The following is a 17,015-nucleotide window of genomic DNA, read 5'->3' on the forward strand; positions in this document are numbered from 1 at the left end:
AGAGTTGGAACATTGAGAGGGCTGCTGGCAGAAAGAAGCATCAGCATGCAGGATCATAGTTTGTGCAGATGATGGCGTCTTGCAGCCTGGACATTCTGGATGTTAGTCCAGGAGCAAGTTACTCATAAACCTATGCCCGGCAAGAATCAGGATTTAGTTGTGGAAGACGAGGACCAGGAGGGGAATACCCAGGCTTCTACAGATTAGCTAAGGTGAGAGGTAATTGTAGATTAAAATGCGCAAATGGAGAGACTAGTCATAGAAAACTCTTATTAGACATGCTAGATTATGTGGAAGCAGCTTCTCATAATTAGGTAGAGCTGTCAATACAATCATAGACGAGTTAGTGACATACTAAAATCTTATCCAACTTTAGAAACTAGACTAATCCCAGCGATCACCTCAGTTCCTGCGAGATGTGGCAGTCAAGGATTAGGGCCAAACACGGTCAAGTCGGTGGTGTTAGTTGGGCCCTGCCTCTACTTAGCCGATCATCGGCGACCGTATCTTCTGGTAAACTGAGTGGTGATCGCTAGCAGAAAAGTGATCTTTAGCTTCTTTTCTTCTTTTTTTTTCTCCCCTACAAACCAAATCAGCATTCCCATCCATCATTCGTTCAAAAAATCATTCAAATCCTCGGCATTCAGTTTATGCATCTAGACATCTATATACATATGAGATTCATGCGCGTGCAGGAGAGACCATGGTTAAATGCTTAAATATAAGAGCGCAATAAATCTTTTCCAAAATCGGTCCATCCTCGCCTGCCTAATGAAGGACCGGGAGTCAAGTGGACCCCAAAAGAGAGGAGAAGAAGAAGGATAAAAAAAAAAAAAAGAGCTAGTATTTGGATCGATGCATGCACAAAGAAAAGCCTAACCAAAACTTCTCTGCCCTTGCCCAGAATTTTTCACAAACCAAAAAAAAAAAAAAAAAATGCCGTACGGCGTGGTGTGAGGGTTAATCATGCCAGCAGAGGAGCATGACGACGCAGCGGCGGATGATATAGAGCCTGGCCTTCTGCTCTCTCATAGCTCTGCCCAGCCCACCACCTCCTTCCCCTCTATGCGACACCTTTCTTTGGCTGTTCAGCTTCATTCTTTCGGCACTTGCTGATGAAACAAATTAGTGACAGGCTTCTCTCTCTCTATCTCTTAGGATGGCCTTTAATTGCCTGCAGTTGGTTTGTCGGGCGAGCATCTTATAGGAAGTGGGAGGGGAGAGGCGTGGGGGAATGGAGCAAGATTCGTCCGACTACCCACGTCTTTGTCGACGAAACAGACACCTAGCAAGCACCAAGGAGCGTGCGGTGCCGCGCTCCCAGTAGCCCCCGCTTGGGAGTCCCAACTCCCATCCCCACATGCATCCCCATCCACCAACCTTCACGCAATTTGATGACTGCTTGGGGAACAAAACCCTAAAACCTCATAAATAAATGCTCTACTTTATAACCCTTTCACTCACTTTAATTAGCTTTCAACCAAAGACCAAGACCATGATAGGGTCTTAGACTCGGTAGTTCCCTTTCGCTTGCGTCTCATTCGCTCTCTTCCTCCAAACTCACTGAGCCTATATATATATATATACACTAATTTGGGAGGCAGTCCCATTAATATGTTAACTAATTAAGATGGCAGATTTTGAGCAATGCTCGTCGCTTTAATTCGTTGTCGCCAGAGATTAGTATGTCCACGGGCCTTATATAAACAGCATTGCGTATGGTACATAGCTAGGCTGCTATCAGATCCCATCAATGGTAATCTAAACCGCTTCTGCCTTCTTAATTAGGCTGTCCAATTAGTAACCATCAACCGTTGGACCAAAACCACATGCATAGAAACAGGAGAACAGCTAAGATCATGCAAATAAACGTTCATTTTCAACCAACGATCAGCTGTTTTAGTTTGTTTGTAATTGCGGCAAGCAAATTAATGAAATCCTGTCCTCGTGATTCCTGTTCAAGTACAAACAGTTCAGATTCCATTCACAGGCCTTTGTTTATTGGCTCCTAAAAAAGAGAGCTTACATCTCCCAGCAATGCTGGCCGGCAGACTCTGAGCTCTTAAACCAACGATTTGATCAAATATTAATCAAAAGATTCAAAACCAACTTGATTCCTTGCAACTCTCCCCTCTCAATAAAAGAGAGCCGCTTCCAGCCGACTGTTTGAACGAAATAGGGGAATTAGCTTTACTATATGATAGCCATCATTGATTACATGCTGTCCGCTATCCTTTTTAGGGCCTCTTTGGAAAACTTGTCGGATTATTTTGATGGATTCAAATTCCAAATTTCATCCACGAACACCTCCGGACAATACTAGTCTATGGTGTACGTGGGCCTACAACCTATCAATAAATTTTTCTACCATGACTGCCTTCGTTCATCAACATCACATTCACATGAGAATAAAGCGGATGTAGAAATGTTTCAGCGGCTAATAATTGGGTTGCCAATTTTGGAAAGAATATATAATGCGATGATGCGATGATGGATATTATCCGGTGTCTCCGGTCGTCAACTGTTGCTCCAAGAGGATTCCGTTACCAATCTGGTTTCATCGTTTTGAAATAAGTAGATTTCGTGCGGTGCGCTCGTGCAGGAGTTCTTACGAAAATATCTTTTACGACGTTGCAATGGCCGATCTGCCTTATAGCTTATAGCTTTCTTGCGATACACCTTGACAGGGAGCACACTGATCTATGGGATATCAGCTGCAACCAAGACGGATCGGAAAATATTTGGTATAGACAGCTTGACGAAGGGTTTTTCTACATGATTTCAAGCTGAAACCAAGGTAGTTAGAGCACCATGATAAATTGATAATAAAACCATGCATTTAATAAATGCAACTCATCATGCATTTAGTCTTCCGGATTCAGACACACATGACACGAACAAGGAGCGATAGTGATCGAGCTTTTCCAACAAAAAAATTTCTTGCAGTTCTATTAGTATCTGACTTTCCCATAGCACAAGCAACAAGTGCAACGCATATATATATATATATATATATATATATATATAACATGTTAGTGTGTAAATGTACATCTCTCTTATAATTTTTATAATAAATGGTGAACTTTTTTGTACTGTTGTTATGTTACCATAGTTGGGTGACCTTAGTTTGTATGACAAGTAATTCAAAACAGTACACTGTTCTCATAACATAACAAAAAACACATTTTAAATTATTTTATACTTCAAATTGTCTTGTATTAATAAATACGGGATCTTTGACAACTTGAAATGTGCTTGTGCTAGTGCCAAGCAATTTTATCGGGTTTTAATTTGGGAAAAGAAAAGCATTACCTAAACATGAGCTTCATTTTTGAGAGACAGCGAATATACCCATGGATGACAAAGAACGAGGCGTACCAAAGTGGAAAAATAAAAAGAAGACAGAATGGGCCATACAGATCCAGGTAACTAGTGTGACTACAAAATAGTTCAAGGCTATGACCTCCGTGTGACACAAAAAAATGGGACCCTAAAAACTACCGTGAAGGCCTTTGACACTGCTTAGGCTTAGTAGGCTTCTTTCCTAGATCCTTGCTACTAATACTTGACCACTTTAAGGTCCCTATTCTTGCTGTACTTTGTGCTTCTAGACAAGATCCAGCTATCAAAGCAACATAACTTCCTATCAAGTATGGCTAGAAACAGCTAAATCACAAGATTAGAAGTATTTTGGACTACTAAACATGGTCTTGTATCGCCAGTAAGAGCATCTCCCTCATGCATGTAAGTGGGAAAATCACCCTGAACATATTGGCAGAGGATCTGGACACAGCAAGAGAAACAGGGGCGCATGAAGACAAGAACAGATCGAACATGAACATTGATTTGTCAATTGTCACAAGCACTCAAAAAGAGATTCTGATTTCAAAAAATTGATTGGAGATCTTAGACAACGTCAGAGGGACAGACGAGCACATGCTTCCTTTATCTAGGCTTGTTTTTCTCTTGATTGCACCCTGACAGTCAGGTGATTTCTTGCACATATAGCGGCCAAGATGTGTTAATGTGGAACATCATTAACAAGTAGTATACTCAACAACAGTGGCAGCAGCAAGATTGAATGGTTACACACATTGAACATGCAGAATACTAGTGTTTATAAACTACCAGTGAGTATGAAAGATCACAAGCAATAAGAATAAGAACAACAACAACAACAGCAACAAGAAAAAGAAAAAGAGGATTGAATGAGTATGCGTATTGAACATGCAGAATACTGGTAAATAAATTACCAGCGAGCATAAAATATTCCAAGCAATAAGAATAAGAATAAGAATAAGATATTCAACAAACAGGCAGGGCCCCACGAGTAGAATGTTGAATACATCCACTAGCCCATGGATCATGGATCGTAACAGCAATGCAGTAAGTGCAGTCTTTCCTACATAATATAATTATCAAGTTAGTTGTCCTAATAGTGTCTTAACTCTTAACCATGATATGCCGTACTGGTTCGGTACCGAGTGTACCGTCCCATACCGATTGGGTATCGGGTGTAATGTACCGTACCGGTACCAAACCGGTACGGATGGCGTACCGAAAAAAACTCCGTACCGTATTGTACTGATACTATGCTAATGTGGTACCGAAACGGCGAACCTTGGTGTTAACCATTATCAACAACATCATTAAGAAGATGATTCAATGAATACAAGCATTGAAGATGTAGAATACTGGTAATATAAATTACTAGTTAGCGCAAAAGATTCCAAGCAAAAAGAATAAGAACAATAAAAAGAACAAGAAGAAGATGTCCAACATAGGCAGGGTCCCATGCATAGAATATTGAATGCATCCACTAAGATAGATCATAAATCATGGCGTTCAAGGCAATAAGTGCAAATTTCCTATATGATACATATATAATACAAATATCATGTTAGTTGTCAAAATAAAGTGTATTAACTATTATTATATAAACAAATAATTCATTGTTTGATTAATGATGTAGTTGTAATGCTCTAATCAGAATGTCATTCAGTCTGTTCCTTGCAAGAAAAAAAAAATTGAATGCAATGTTGATTTTTATCTGAATATAGGAATATTAAGCATGGTGAAAACAAACAAATAAATATGTAATCATAAAGGAAAAAATGATAATAAATAAACTTAACCATAATAGAAAACAAATTAGTTGCTCCTGTCAATCAGACTTTCGTGTATCAGTTATAAGTTCGAGCTGCTAGCACCTACTTCAAATGTTGAGCCAAGCTTGCACTAGATATTCTCCAGCAAAATTTTGTCCAAGAGAATGAACAATAGCACATCCATGGTCTGCCGTACCGATCGGTACGGGCCGGTACCGGCCGGTACATACCGGTACCGGATCCTACCGGTACGGTACAGCTACATATTTCGGTACCGAACCGTACCGGCCCGTACCGATCGGTACCGATGCGTACCGGCCCGTACAGACCCAAACCGACTCGGTACCGGCCCGAACCGACTAGTTTATACCGGCTCCAATTTTTTTTTGGTTTTTAGCCCCATCGGTACAGTACCGGTTCGGCTCGGTTTGGTTCGGCACCGTACCGATACCGATGCCCACCGGTACGTCGATACAGTCGGTACCGCGTACCTTGAGCCCATCACATCTAACCAATCTTATAAATGCCTGAAGTTATGCTGTAATATATGAAAAGTATTTCAAGTAGTGACATTTTTTTCCTATCAATCTATATGACAGAATTGACTAATACTATCTGCAGAGGATTACAACAGTTACTTTTTTTTTTCATTTCAAAGAAGTGGCCTACTTATGGCTTCATCTTTTTCATATTAATATGATAAAAAGTCTAAAACTACTTTTGGATTCTCTTAAGAGGAAATCAAGGGTGAAGGCCAACAAAAGCCGCACAAACTTGAACAACATATTTGTTTTTTCAAAAGTTGCTTAACGGCCTTTAGTGCCATTTCACTTTTCACTTGAAAATGAAATTCTTTCTATGCTTGTCTTCTCTACTACCCAAGTCATTGCTACCATCAGAAACTTTTGCCACAGGATGATCCTTTTCACCTGCATTAGCTAACGCTCCTCTGTGATTGCTTATCAAATTCAAGCGAGAAAGGATAACTTTGCATACTTACCACTATATAACAAGCATTCCAGACACCAAGGAATGGATTTTCTCGAAATTTGAATATTGGTTCTTATGAAAAAATCGATCATCATTTCAGCTTCCCAGATTTAGTGCTAAACAGATCCCAATGCAACTCTAATAGCTTGTCCCTAATAACTTTTCCTCCAAAGCACCAACTACATATTCTGCAACATAAACATAAACAAAAAACAAATAAATTATCTTAGCCTTGCAATTAATAGCTGGCATATGGAGTCTACTTCCAAGGCTACGACCTCCAGAATAAAATGTCCCTTCTAATCATCATTTGACACCTTTTTATAATCAGTTTGATCCTTCAACATATATTTGAGACCTCATTACGATCAGTATTTGGCTTATTTTTGGGTAAGAGCAGGGCGAAGCCTCCTAATCACATCTTTGAAAAATAATTCCAGAAGCATCAGAATTTACAAGACCCTGTGAATTACTAGGAAGTTAGAATCCTAGACATATGGGTGGAAACTGGAAAGGGAGGTGGTTGTATCATCAAGAAGGTCGGCCAATCAGTTTCCCTTGTATAAATAGCTGATTAGTGTGTGGCTTAAGATATACATGGGGAAAGTATAGTTGCATTAGCCTCGCTTATTTCTAATATAAGCTATATAACCCAAAACATGATGCTATTTTCTTCTTTCTTACAACTTATATGATATAAAATACATCCACTCAAGAGGCATGCAAAAGATATTTGATTTGCTAAGCATGGTTACATCTACTCAAAAGACATTAGAAGAGTAAGAGAAATACCTTGTTGACTCCCTTGGTAATTTCGTCCACTGCAATGCCCCTAAAGGTGGCCTACATATTTATCAAATAATCTTGCGCATACATGGCACGCATGTTGAATGCAGCATTATTCTCCACGAACAACATGCTGTGAAAAATATAAAGGTCATCATTAAATGAATAAAACCAAGCAGGGAATTAAAGCAAGTGCATACAAATACCTATTCAAATTGCAAGTCCCATTTAAACCACACAATGACAGGTTTACTTACAGCAATTTTGCAAGTGCGGTGCATTACCTCCTACAATTTGACCCGACTAAATCCAGTGAATATGTTTCCCAGTTATCCCCTGCAAAGTTACTTATTTGAACATATTTCAATTTAGCATAAATGATGAGGTTGGAAACAAATTATAGAAGAGTGTGATAAATGTCTGTAGCGGTGGACATCATTACCTAAAGGAAATCACATACTGTGAAGCAATTCTATCACATGCATTGGAGTGATGTGTTGTTACCAGGGCCAATATTAATTGCCAATGGAGCTTTTAACATAACTTGGAAGAAGAGAATTGTTGATGAGAAAATGGAAAAATGCTAGTAGATTAGAGTATATTAATTACAATTCAAAAATCAGTCACCTTGGGTGATGTGAAGGACTGACCATGCAGAATAGTCTATTGTATTGTTTCCAAAACTTGAAAATAATAATAATGCAAACTTAAGAGTTAAGAGGATTTTTGTAAACCATTAGCATGCTTGAATACTATGGATTGCTAGAGATGTGTAAGGTAAAATTGCTATTTCCTACCTATTTTCAATTAGGATCCAAAATAATGATATTATGATTATTATCTACTTCTCACTTTACTCCAATACAAGAAGAAAAAACATCCTGCTGGATGCATGCCAAAGGCTTCGCTTTATCAAACTTGGTCACATCCATGTAGGAGACATTTAAAGACTGGAAACACATCCCATTATGCCGATTCATGATCCCTCTCACACCCCTTCCCTCAAAGTATATTAAGAAAGCTTGCAAATGGTATGCACATAGATATATAGCATTCTTCTCCACAAAACCACATGACATGACAAAAATTGAAGGTGTTTAGAATGTCTTCATGCTTTGCCAGAATATAGAACATTACAACTCATGCAAATCCCCATCTTATGTATTTCAAGATTTGACGTAGGATTGTGAAGCATTGAAGCAGGTCTATAATGTCAGGTATTCAAAGTGTTAGTGACAGATAGGCAAGGGCATGTCAGGTTTACCCAGTAGATGCATATGCCCTCCTACAATTTGGCCTGGTCTGATCTCACTGAGTTTGTTGCCCATTTATCGCCCCTGAAAACCATACTTATATCAGTATATTTAAATAGGCAAAAAATGGCATGGTCGCAACCAAAATCTAAAAAGCATGTAATAGATGTTGTTGATGATAGATTTTGTTACCTTGGGAAAATTGTAAGCTGTGACAAGATGATATAACACTCAGTATAGGCACCAGTTAGAATTAGCGAAGCACCTTCTTAATTTCACAAAAAAAAAAAAAAGAGAATATGGATGTCGGGGAAATGGAAGTGATTATAGTCATTTACCAGCATTGGAGATGTAACTCAGTTATTAAATGACCTTGGGGAAAGACTGTAAAGACATATGATTATGTACAACAGCGTATTATATCATGTCCAAAGACTATAAAAATCATCCAAACTTAAGAATAGGCATTTCTTTAAACTAGATCTGAAATTAATGATTTCTAATCCAGCAGCTTGATTCTCATACAATTTATATTTAACAGCTACAACCAAAAATAAAACAAGGGAGCTTTACTCATTCCAAATCCAAAAAGATAAAGTCATCATGTTTTAAAATTAATGGCTATTAAATCTAAATTGATTAATGTGCATCATCTTTGGAGAATGATCTTGAAAATGCACTCTATATTAATGTTACTATCTGGAAGTGTGAGGCAGATACGTAAATGAGTACTCCGTGTAAGTTGAAAATTCTTATTACATTTCAACATAAATAGATAGCTCTTCCCCCAAAACAAAAAGAAAACTGTGCCTGAGGCCTAAAATCAACATAGCAGTGCAAATATTCTATCTTGATAAAGGTAATATAACACACCATTCTGCTACTAACAACTACTAAAAGAATAAAATAAGTTATGAGACCATATATACACCAATGCCCATCTCCTTATCTGCAAGCTTATCTATATATTGGGGTAGATCATTTTATTGTTTATTCATATATATGTGCACTTTCATTGCTTATAAAGGTTCTTATGAATTGGAGATGCATCATTCAAAATAAGCCAAATACAACAGTTTACATGATGGAATACAAAACATGTTATGAATAAAAATTTATCCAATAATTGCAAATTTTAGTTAATAAGTAATCATACAAAAAATCTAATTATACCTGCAAAATTGTCTGTAAGATGGATTTTAGTTTCAGAAATTCAGATTTCAATGTAGATGTGGAGGAAAGGTGTGATAAATTGCTAGAAGTTTCCAAACACTATAACTTCATTTTGACACTTGAAGTAGTTAAGAATTAAAATGTAATGACTTGCTTAAAAATGTTTTAGATATACCACTCCAAGTGTCAACACTTTTGCCAAAGGAAGCATATGTACACACACGTGGAGTACAATAATAGATCCAATGTCATAAGTTTGAAAGCTCCAATGTTTATTCTAAAGATTTACCTTTGGAACGTAACATTTAGATCTTAAAGTGCATATTAGAATTTCTAGTCAAAGTGATACAAATGGATAAAAATATTTTATGTAGTATAATCATGAACTATATCAAAAAATACAGCAACTATGGCCATCTGCACCTAAATCAAGAATACTGCTACTAATAAATCTCCAACTACTATTAAGATCTCATGGGGAAGCCTACAGGCATCAAAATCAACTCTTACCTTAAAATCATGAACACTATATGCATGATTGTAGGTGTTCTGAGTAGTCCATGAGTGTGACAGCAACTTGCAATCATGCAAATCGAACAGCATTTTAGTTATGTTAGGAGGTAGAAGGGGATAGACACCACAAAAAAGAATATAGGGTCAGTGTGGTGAATAACTTCAGGCAAAGTTTACAATCAAAAAGTATTCATCCTGCTGACTAAAACTAGTTAATAAAATGATAAATCAATCGAAGAAAATGCTAACATGGTACAGCTCATGTTATTATCTACAGAGTTCATCAATAGGCAGATTTTCCCTCACAAAGGCCATTGGGGTTAAAAAAGGAGAGATCTCAAAAATGGCTAGTTTCTAGAGAGAGAAACTCTGGGGAGGGGAAGCTCCTCCGAGGTGTTAACGGCTAGTTTCCACTAGTGAAGAGCTCAGCGAGGTCGTCGTTGGTCAAGGCAAGGAGGAGCACTAGCATCGCCCCAGTTCCCGGTGGGGGCACGACGGCTGGGGTCTCGTGGTCAGCCCGACGACTCAGGGGAGCCTTCGATTTTCTTCACTAACGGTTCTCTTCCTTGCAGGGCGGCAACTTCACCATCATGGACCGGAAGGGGAAGCAACCGGTGGTGAAGGAAATGGAGGGAGCGGCGAAAGGCAACGGTAAGACTAACGGGCGTGGGGAGAACTCTGGCGCCTGGTCGAGGCCGGGGCCATGGGTGACTCAATGGCCCACGGCCACGGAGGTGGGGCGGCTGAGCCGCCGTTTCCCAATAGTCATGACACTACCGGAGGAACCCATAGCGGCGGCTCGGCTGGAGTGGGACGGGCGGGCAATCGTAGTTCGCAGCCTTGGCCGCCGCGTTCCGGCGGAATGGGTGGCCAAGGATGTGGCTGCCCGGGCCAAGCTAAAGGAGGTGGTGGTCGTCCCACTAGCGGACAACTACCTGGCCTTGCGTTTCCGGTCGACGGCGGACCGAGACCTTAACGATGGACCGTGGGTGGTGGCAGGGCAGCTCCTCGCCATAGCCCCTTGGGTCCCGAACTTCGAGCCAGGGGAGGACGCCGTGAAAACGGTGACGATGTAGCTTCGCCGACCTCGCCTGCCGTCGGAGTATTGGTCGACGTCGACCATCCTCGATATCGCGGCCCGGGCAGGCCGGCCGATTGCGGTGGATGGGGTCACCTAGCAGCGATGGGCAATGGGGTTCGCCCGGGTGAAGGTGGCGGTCAACTCCACCACACCCCTTATACCGAGGGTCCTGATCCAGGAGAAGACGAAGGTGCAATGGCAGCCCTTCGTCTTTGAAAATGTGCCGACCTTCTTCCCCCGATGTGGGCGGATGGGTCACTTGGAGGCGGCGTGCCGTTTTTGGGTGACCCCTCGACCGGAGAAGGGCTGGCCCTCGGTGGTGGTGGACCTAGGGGGCGGGCCTGATCCGCCGCCTTCCGGTGCCGGGGTGGAGACCCAAGGGCCAGTTTATGGCCCTTGGATGGTGGCGATGCGGCAGAAACCCCGTCGTGAGAAAACCGACCGCCACAGCCGAGGAAGACGATCGGGCTCGAACCAGGGTTTGAGTCACCCTCGACTCGGCCGCTATCTCCGGCAGCTCGCCCGGAGACGACCGGGCCTGAGTCGCCCCCAGCCCAGCTAACATCGCCGGCAGCTCGCCCGACCCCACCGTTGTCCCCGGCGGACACTGACGGCTAGCAGAAGCCAGCGAAAGTCGCTTGTCGCCGATCGCCACGGGCTGGTGGGGGGGACGGGCCGTACCCAGAACCTCTTGCCCCTCTCTAGGTTGACTCGGTCGACGATCTCGATTATGCCGAGTCGGAGGACCCAGAGCCAATCCAGGGTCGTGAGCCAGGGGTGAGCTCGGATCCCATTCGGGCTGACCCGAGGCCCAGCAAGGCGAGCGAAGCCTGTGCCGACACCAACAAGCGACCCAGGCCGTCCGCGGGGCTCGGCCCGCTACAGGGCCCAGGTAGGGTGGCCCAGCTGGCTACTGCTGGGCCGGCCCAGCGCGCCCGGCCCTTCAGGGCCCGACGCGGGGCACGTGGGCCGGCGGTCGCGGCCCAAGGCGTGTCGCACGCCGTGGTCAAGCCACGTGTTCGGGGCGTGCGGGCTACGTGGTCCCAGTCGGGGCCCCGGGGAGGCCTTGCAACATGGCTGCGGGCCCTAGTTGCGTCGGGCTAGGCCTGTCCGCAGGCCCTGGTCGCGCCACAGGAACAGGGCCCGCGAGCCCAGACCTTGGTGGGCCCACAGGCCCAGTCCGTGGGGTGCCCACAAGCCCAGTTAGCCTCGGGCCTGGGGACCCAGGCCGAGCAGGACTTGCAGGCCCAGAGAGATTTGATCTTGGACCCTGAGGCACCAGCGGAGCCTTTCCAGTACGGGCCATCTTGTCAGGGACTGGATTTAGGACGGGGGACCCCCCGCCTGTAGGTCAGATCCTCCTCACGTGGGACATGTTGGGTGAGTTGCGGCCGTGAGACGCACATGAGGGCCTTGGGAGAGGCCCAGATGGGGTCTTCCGATTTGGCTCTCCGACCCCAGCCTTGGGTGAGCAGTTGGAGACTGCCCTCGGTGGGTACGAGGCCAGGGGCCATCTTGTGTCGCACTTGGAGGAGGGTCCGGCCGAGCCACTGCCGCACCACTGACGCCACAAGATGGTGCGGTAGGAGTGCAGCCAGTAGGGGCGCCCCGCGAGGGACTCACGCGCGCAAGTGGCAGTGGCGACTGCTCTATGGGCAGAGCTATGGCTGGCAGGGCAGATGGGGACCACCCAACTATCGTACAATGCGTCAGGGCGGCAGTCATGTGTGTCGCATCCGGTGTATGCAATAAGGATGAGTAGCAGGGCAGCCTTGGCCGCCAGTTTGAGGCAGTTCCCGAGGCCTAGGGGGAGGATGAGTCTGAGGCCGACCATGCAGATTGTGATCCATAAAGATTCTAGCCTGGAATTGTAGGGGGCGGCCAAGCCGTCTTTCATATCTTCCTTTAAGCGGCTAGTGCAGGTCCACTGTCCAGTAATTTGTTTTCTTTGTGAGACACGGTAATCTGGCGATGGGCTCGGCCGACTGAGATGGCGGCGCCTGGGGAGGTACTGGGAGACCTATGCAGTCGATTTTCGGGGTTGTTTGGTGGCATTTTGGTCCTGTGGAGGCGAGGGGTGGCGACAATTGATGTTTTCCACAACTCCTCTCAACAGGTAGTTATGATTGTATTGGAACCTGACGCTGATCTGTGGGTACTGTGTGGTGTGTACGCCAGCATGGATCACAGGGTTAGAAGAGCCCTCTGGCAGGAGATCACCAATCTGATCGCCCAGGGTATCCCGACGGTGGTAGTTGGTGCTTCAATTGTATCCAGAGTGCGAGTGACAAGAGGGGAGGTGCAGTCTTCATGGATAGGAGAAAGTTTTGCTACTTTGTGTCGCGAAACGGCTTGGTGGACTTAGGTTGCTTGAGACCACGGTTTACCTGGTGCAACAATCAATCCGGCAGCGCTAGGGTTTGGGAGCGATTAGATAGGGCCCTTGCGTCCCCAGACTAGGTCCTTCGATTTTCTACCTGCTGTGTGAGTCATTTACCCCGGATTGCATCGGACCACTGTCCGTTACTGATCTCCACTTCATCGAGACCTTGTCATCACAGCCCCTTCCGCTTTTAGAAGGTTTGGCTATCGTAACCCCAGTCTTGGGATATTGCTCGCGACACGTGGCGTGTCCTGGTGCAGGGGGATGCAATGCAACGAGTCTCATGCAAACTAGAGATGACCAAGAGGTGTCTTCGCCGTTGGAATCGCGAGGTTGTGGGCAACATTTTTCGGAGATTGGAGGAGGTGGAAACTGCGATTGCTGAGTTGCAAAGAAAAGAAGACCTAGGAGGCAAGCTCCCGGTGGATGACATGGTCGACCTTCGGGGGCTTCTAGCGACCCACCACTCACTACTACGGCAGCATGAGATCTTCTGGCGACAAAAATCTCGGATCTAGTGGGTAAGTGAGGATGATTGTAATACTAGGTTCTTTCAACGTTATCCGGAGACAACGGAGAATGATCCACTCACTGCGAGATGGGTCCGGCCACCGGGTGGAGGGTGAGCCTGCCGTCGGACAGGTCTTACTTGACTTTTTCTGCGCCAGATGGACGGAGGATGGAGACTCTGATGTTGGTGACCACCTTCCGAGGGCAGATGTGGGTATTGATGATGACAAGAATACAATCGTAGTCCGGCCGGTGTCGGCATGGGAGGTGCAGGAGGCAGTCTGGGCTCTGGCAGCAGACAAGGCTCCGGGACCTGACGAGTTTCTCTCTTTCTTTTTTCGGAAGTATTGGGGTATCATTCGGGAAGCTGTGGTTGAGGCTGTGCAGTGCTTATTTACCCAGGCAGCGATGCTTGAGGATTGGAAGGCCACCATCATCACGCTCATTCCAAAGCGTCATGAGGCAGTAGAGCCTGGTCACTTCAAGCCCATTAGTTTGTGCACAACCTTGTACAAGGTTGTGGCGAGAATAATGGTGGGCAGGATGAAGCCCCTATTGTCGGACATCATCAACCAAGAGCAGGGGGCTTTTGTAGCTGGTAGAAACATCTCCCACAATATTATGTTGGCCTAGGAGATGATATGGGATCTTCAGCGAGCACCGAAGCGGCGAAGCTTGATGGCAGTCAAGCTGATATGGAGAGGGCTTATGGAGCTTTCTTCGGCGGCATTGAAGGCTTACGGCTTCCACAGGCGGTGGATTGGATGGGTCCTGAGGTGTGTCCGAGGGCCAAAGTTCTCTATCTTGCTCAACGACATACCGTCAGCTTTCTTTGAGTCCACTATGGGGCTGCGTCAGGGATGTCCCTTATTTTCTTATTCATTATCTGTTCCGACATCTTGTCTCGTGCTTTGCAGGGTGTGTGCACCAGCCGAAAGCTGGAGGCCTATGTTCCAGCACCGGGGGTTGGACCTATTTCTCACTTTTTGCTGATGATTGTCTTCTCCTGACCAAGGCGCGGATTTCTGATACATGGTTCCATCGCAGGGTGCTGGCGGGTTACTACGCGGCGTCCGGATAGAGAGTGAACTTTCTGAAGTCAGTCATCTAGTTCAGCCCTAGCACGGAGAGCAGAGTCAGACAGAAGATCCAGAGGATACTGCAGATACCAGAGCAGGAGGAAATACTGATCTACCTGGGAGTCCCAATCACAGGCTGGAAACTACGGGTGGCAAAATGCTCAGAGTTGGTACAGCGGGTCCAGAGCAGGTTGGAGGGATGGAGGGCGTCATCTTTATCCATGTTGGAGAGACTGACATTGGTCAGATCGGTGTTAGGATCCATGTCGGTATATATCATGGCCAACACTGTGGTACCAAAGACGACTCTGTTGAGGATCGAGCATCTTCTCCAGAGCTTCTTATGGGGGTCTCACGGTGGAGGCCATGGGGTGCATCTGGTGGCTTGGGAGCAGGTCTGCCTTCCCATCAGTGAGGGCGATCTGAAAGTGCAGTCCCTCCTGGAGAGGCGTGAGGCTTTTATTGCTCGGCACGAAGCTTGGTTCTTGTTGGAGCCACACGAGCTCTGGAGTCAGGTGATGGCAGCCATATATGGTCGAGGGGGCTCAGAGATGGTGTGGAGTGGCCGCCGGATCTCCTTCATGTGGCGCAAGATTGGAGGTACTTGCCGACTGTGTCGGCAAATACCAGGTGGCTGATAGGCGATGGACGGAGCATTGATGTGACTAACGATCCATGGTTGGATACCCTTTTCTTGATGTGCTGGCCGATCATGGTGGATACTGAGGCAGCAGAGGGGCTTCGGGTGTGCGACCTCCTAGCACCAGGGAGGGCAGAGTGGGACGAGGCCAGACTACGACAGTTATTCGGGGTACACTTTGCTGAGAGGATCCGATCCCTTCCAGTACCAGGATGTGAGGGGCCAAACGTCAGGGTTTGGGGTACCTCAGCAGGGCCAGTGTTAGACTGGGAGACCTATCCCCGGGTTATCTAGCGGGAGCATGAGCGGAGGCCGGATTGCACTTGGATCTCGAGGTCCGGGCTCCACTTGAGAGCAGCACTCTTTTTATGAAAAGTGACATGAGAAAAGGACCGCCTTCCAACGAGAGCAGTACTGAGCATGCGTGGTTTGGGGATCCCTGCAGAGTGCGGGACTTACGGTGCAGAGGAGTCAGTGGACCATGTGCTATTCCAGTGCACATGGGCAAGGTCGACATGGCAGTGGATAGAAATTTCGAAGGAGGCTTGGCGTGAGAGGCCACTTTTCCTACAGATGATACGACAGTGGTTGGCCAGTCCTTGGACATATCAGGAGGCCATCAAAGCGACATGTATAGCCCATCAGATCTGGCTGGTAAGGAACGCTCGCACCTTCGGCGAGTGCAGAATGTCGCCGAGGTTTGTTGCGGAGACCGCTCGAGTACTGGCGATGGAGTTCAGACCCACCCTCCCTTCAGATATACCCTTGACAGCTCGAGACAACTGGGGTTTCCTCTCTGCTCAGGCAGCTCCTCGGACGGTGTTTTTCACCTGGGAGCCCCCACCCACGAGCTTCCTCAAGGTCAACTTTGACGGATCGGTGCTGGATGGAGGTACGCAAGGTGGTGCGGACTTTATTATGTGGGACCCTCACTCCAGGATAAGGGCAGCGGGCAGCTGCCAGTTGTTCGATGCATCAGTTTCGGGGGCGGAGTTGCGAGCTGCCTGGGCAGGTCTTCGCCATGCGCGGCAGGTGCTGCAAGCCGGTTTGATCATTCTGAAGGACGATTCGGCCACGGTCATTAGGTGGATTCGGAGGGGTCCGAGTGGTGAGAGCACGGACCACTTTCTGATCCGGGATATTGGGATGATGATGAGGGATGGGGTGGCCTTTGAGGTCAAGCATGCATTCAGAGAGGCCAACGGGGCGGCTGACTGGGTGGCTGCCTATGCGGCCCACCACTCAGGATACACCCTGTGGTCAGGAGAGGGGAAGCTGCCACTGGCACTCCGCGCGCTGTGTTTGATTTTCTTGAGTGTATTCGTACGCGTATTATATGAAGAATCCGTCAAAGCAAAAAGAAAAAAAAAGAATAAAAAGGCCATTGGGGTTGTAATATAGACAATGTATGACATCATCAAAATAATGTAAATATCAAAAGACATAATGCAAATAATTTGTTTGATCATGCATGCATATTGATGATCACGTAGCAATAA

At 45.8% G+C, this 17,015-nt stretch overlaps 1 pseudogene across 6 annotated transcripts in view; it reads right to left on the reverse strand.

Annotated features, from left to right (window-relative positions):
• Positions 1-35: 35 nt before the first annotated feature.
• The window catches only part of LOC148715336 (small polypeptide DEVIL 4 pseudogene), a 19,274-nt pseudogene continuing 2,294 nt past the window's right edge, over positions 36-17,015 (reverse strand). The window contains exons 4-7 of one of the 6 annotated variants that reach the window (XR_016396051.1): positions 8,149-17,015; positions 7,169-7,220; positions 6,891-7,017; positions 1,103-6,286 (exon numbers count right to left, since the gene is read on the reverse strand). The exon at positions 8,149-17,015 is cut by the window's right edge and continues 194 nt beyond it. The product of XR_016396051.1 is annotated as a small polypeptide DEVIL 4 pseudogene, transcript variant X3 (transcript). Of the gene's footprint in view, positions 6,287-6,890; positions 7,221-8,148 lie in introns of all 6 variants that reach the window. The other 5 variants (XR_016396052.1, XR_016396054.1, XR_016396049.1 and 2 more) reach the window with 5 other exon arrangements.

Source organism: Phoenix dactylifera, chromosome 1 (genome assembly GCF_051530095.1).
Source record: "Phoenix dactylifera cultivar Ajwa chromosome 1, Ajwa_hap1_PhDact_Kaust_v1.1, whole genome shotgun sequence".
NCBI classification, from domain to species: Eukaryota; Viridiplantae; Streptophyta; class Magnoliopsida; order Arecales; family Arecaceae; genus Phoenix; species Phoenix dactylifera.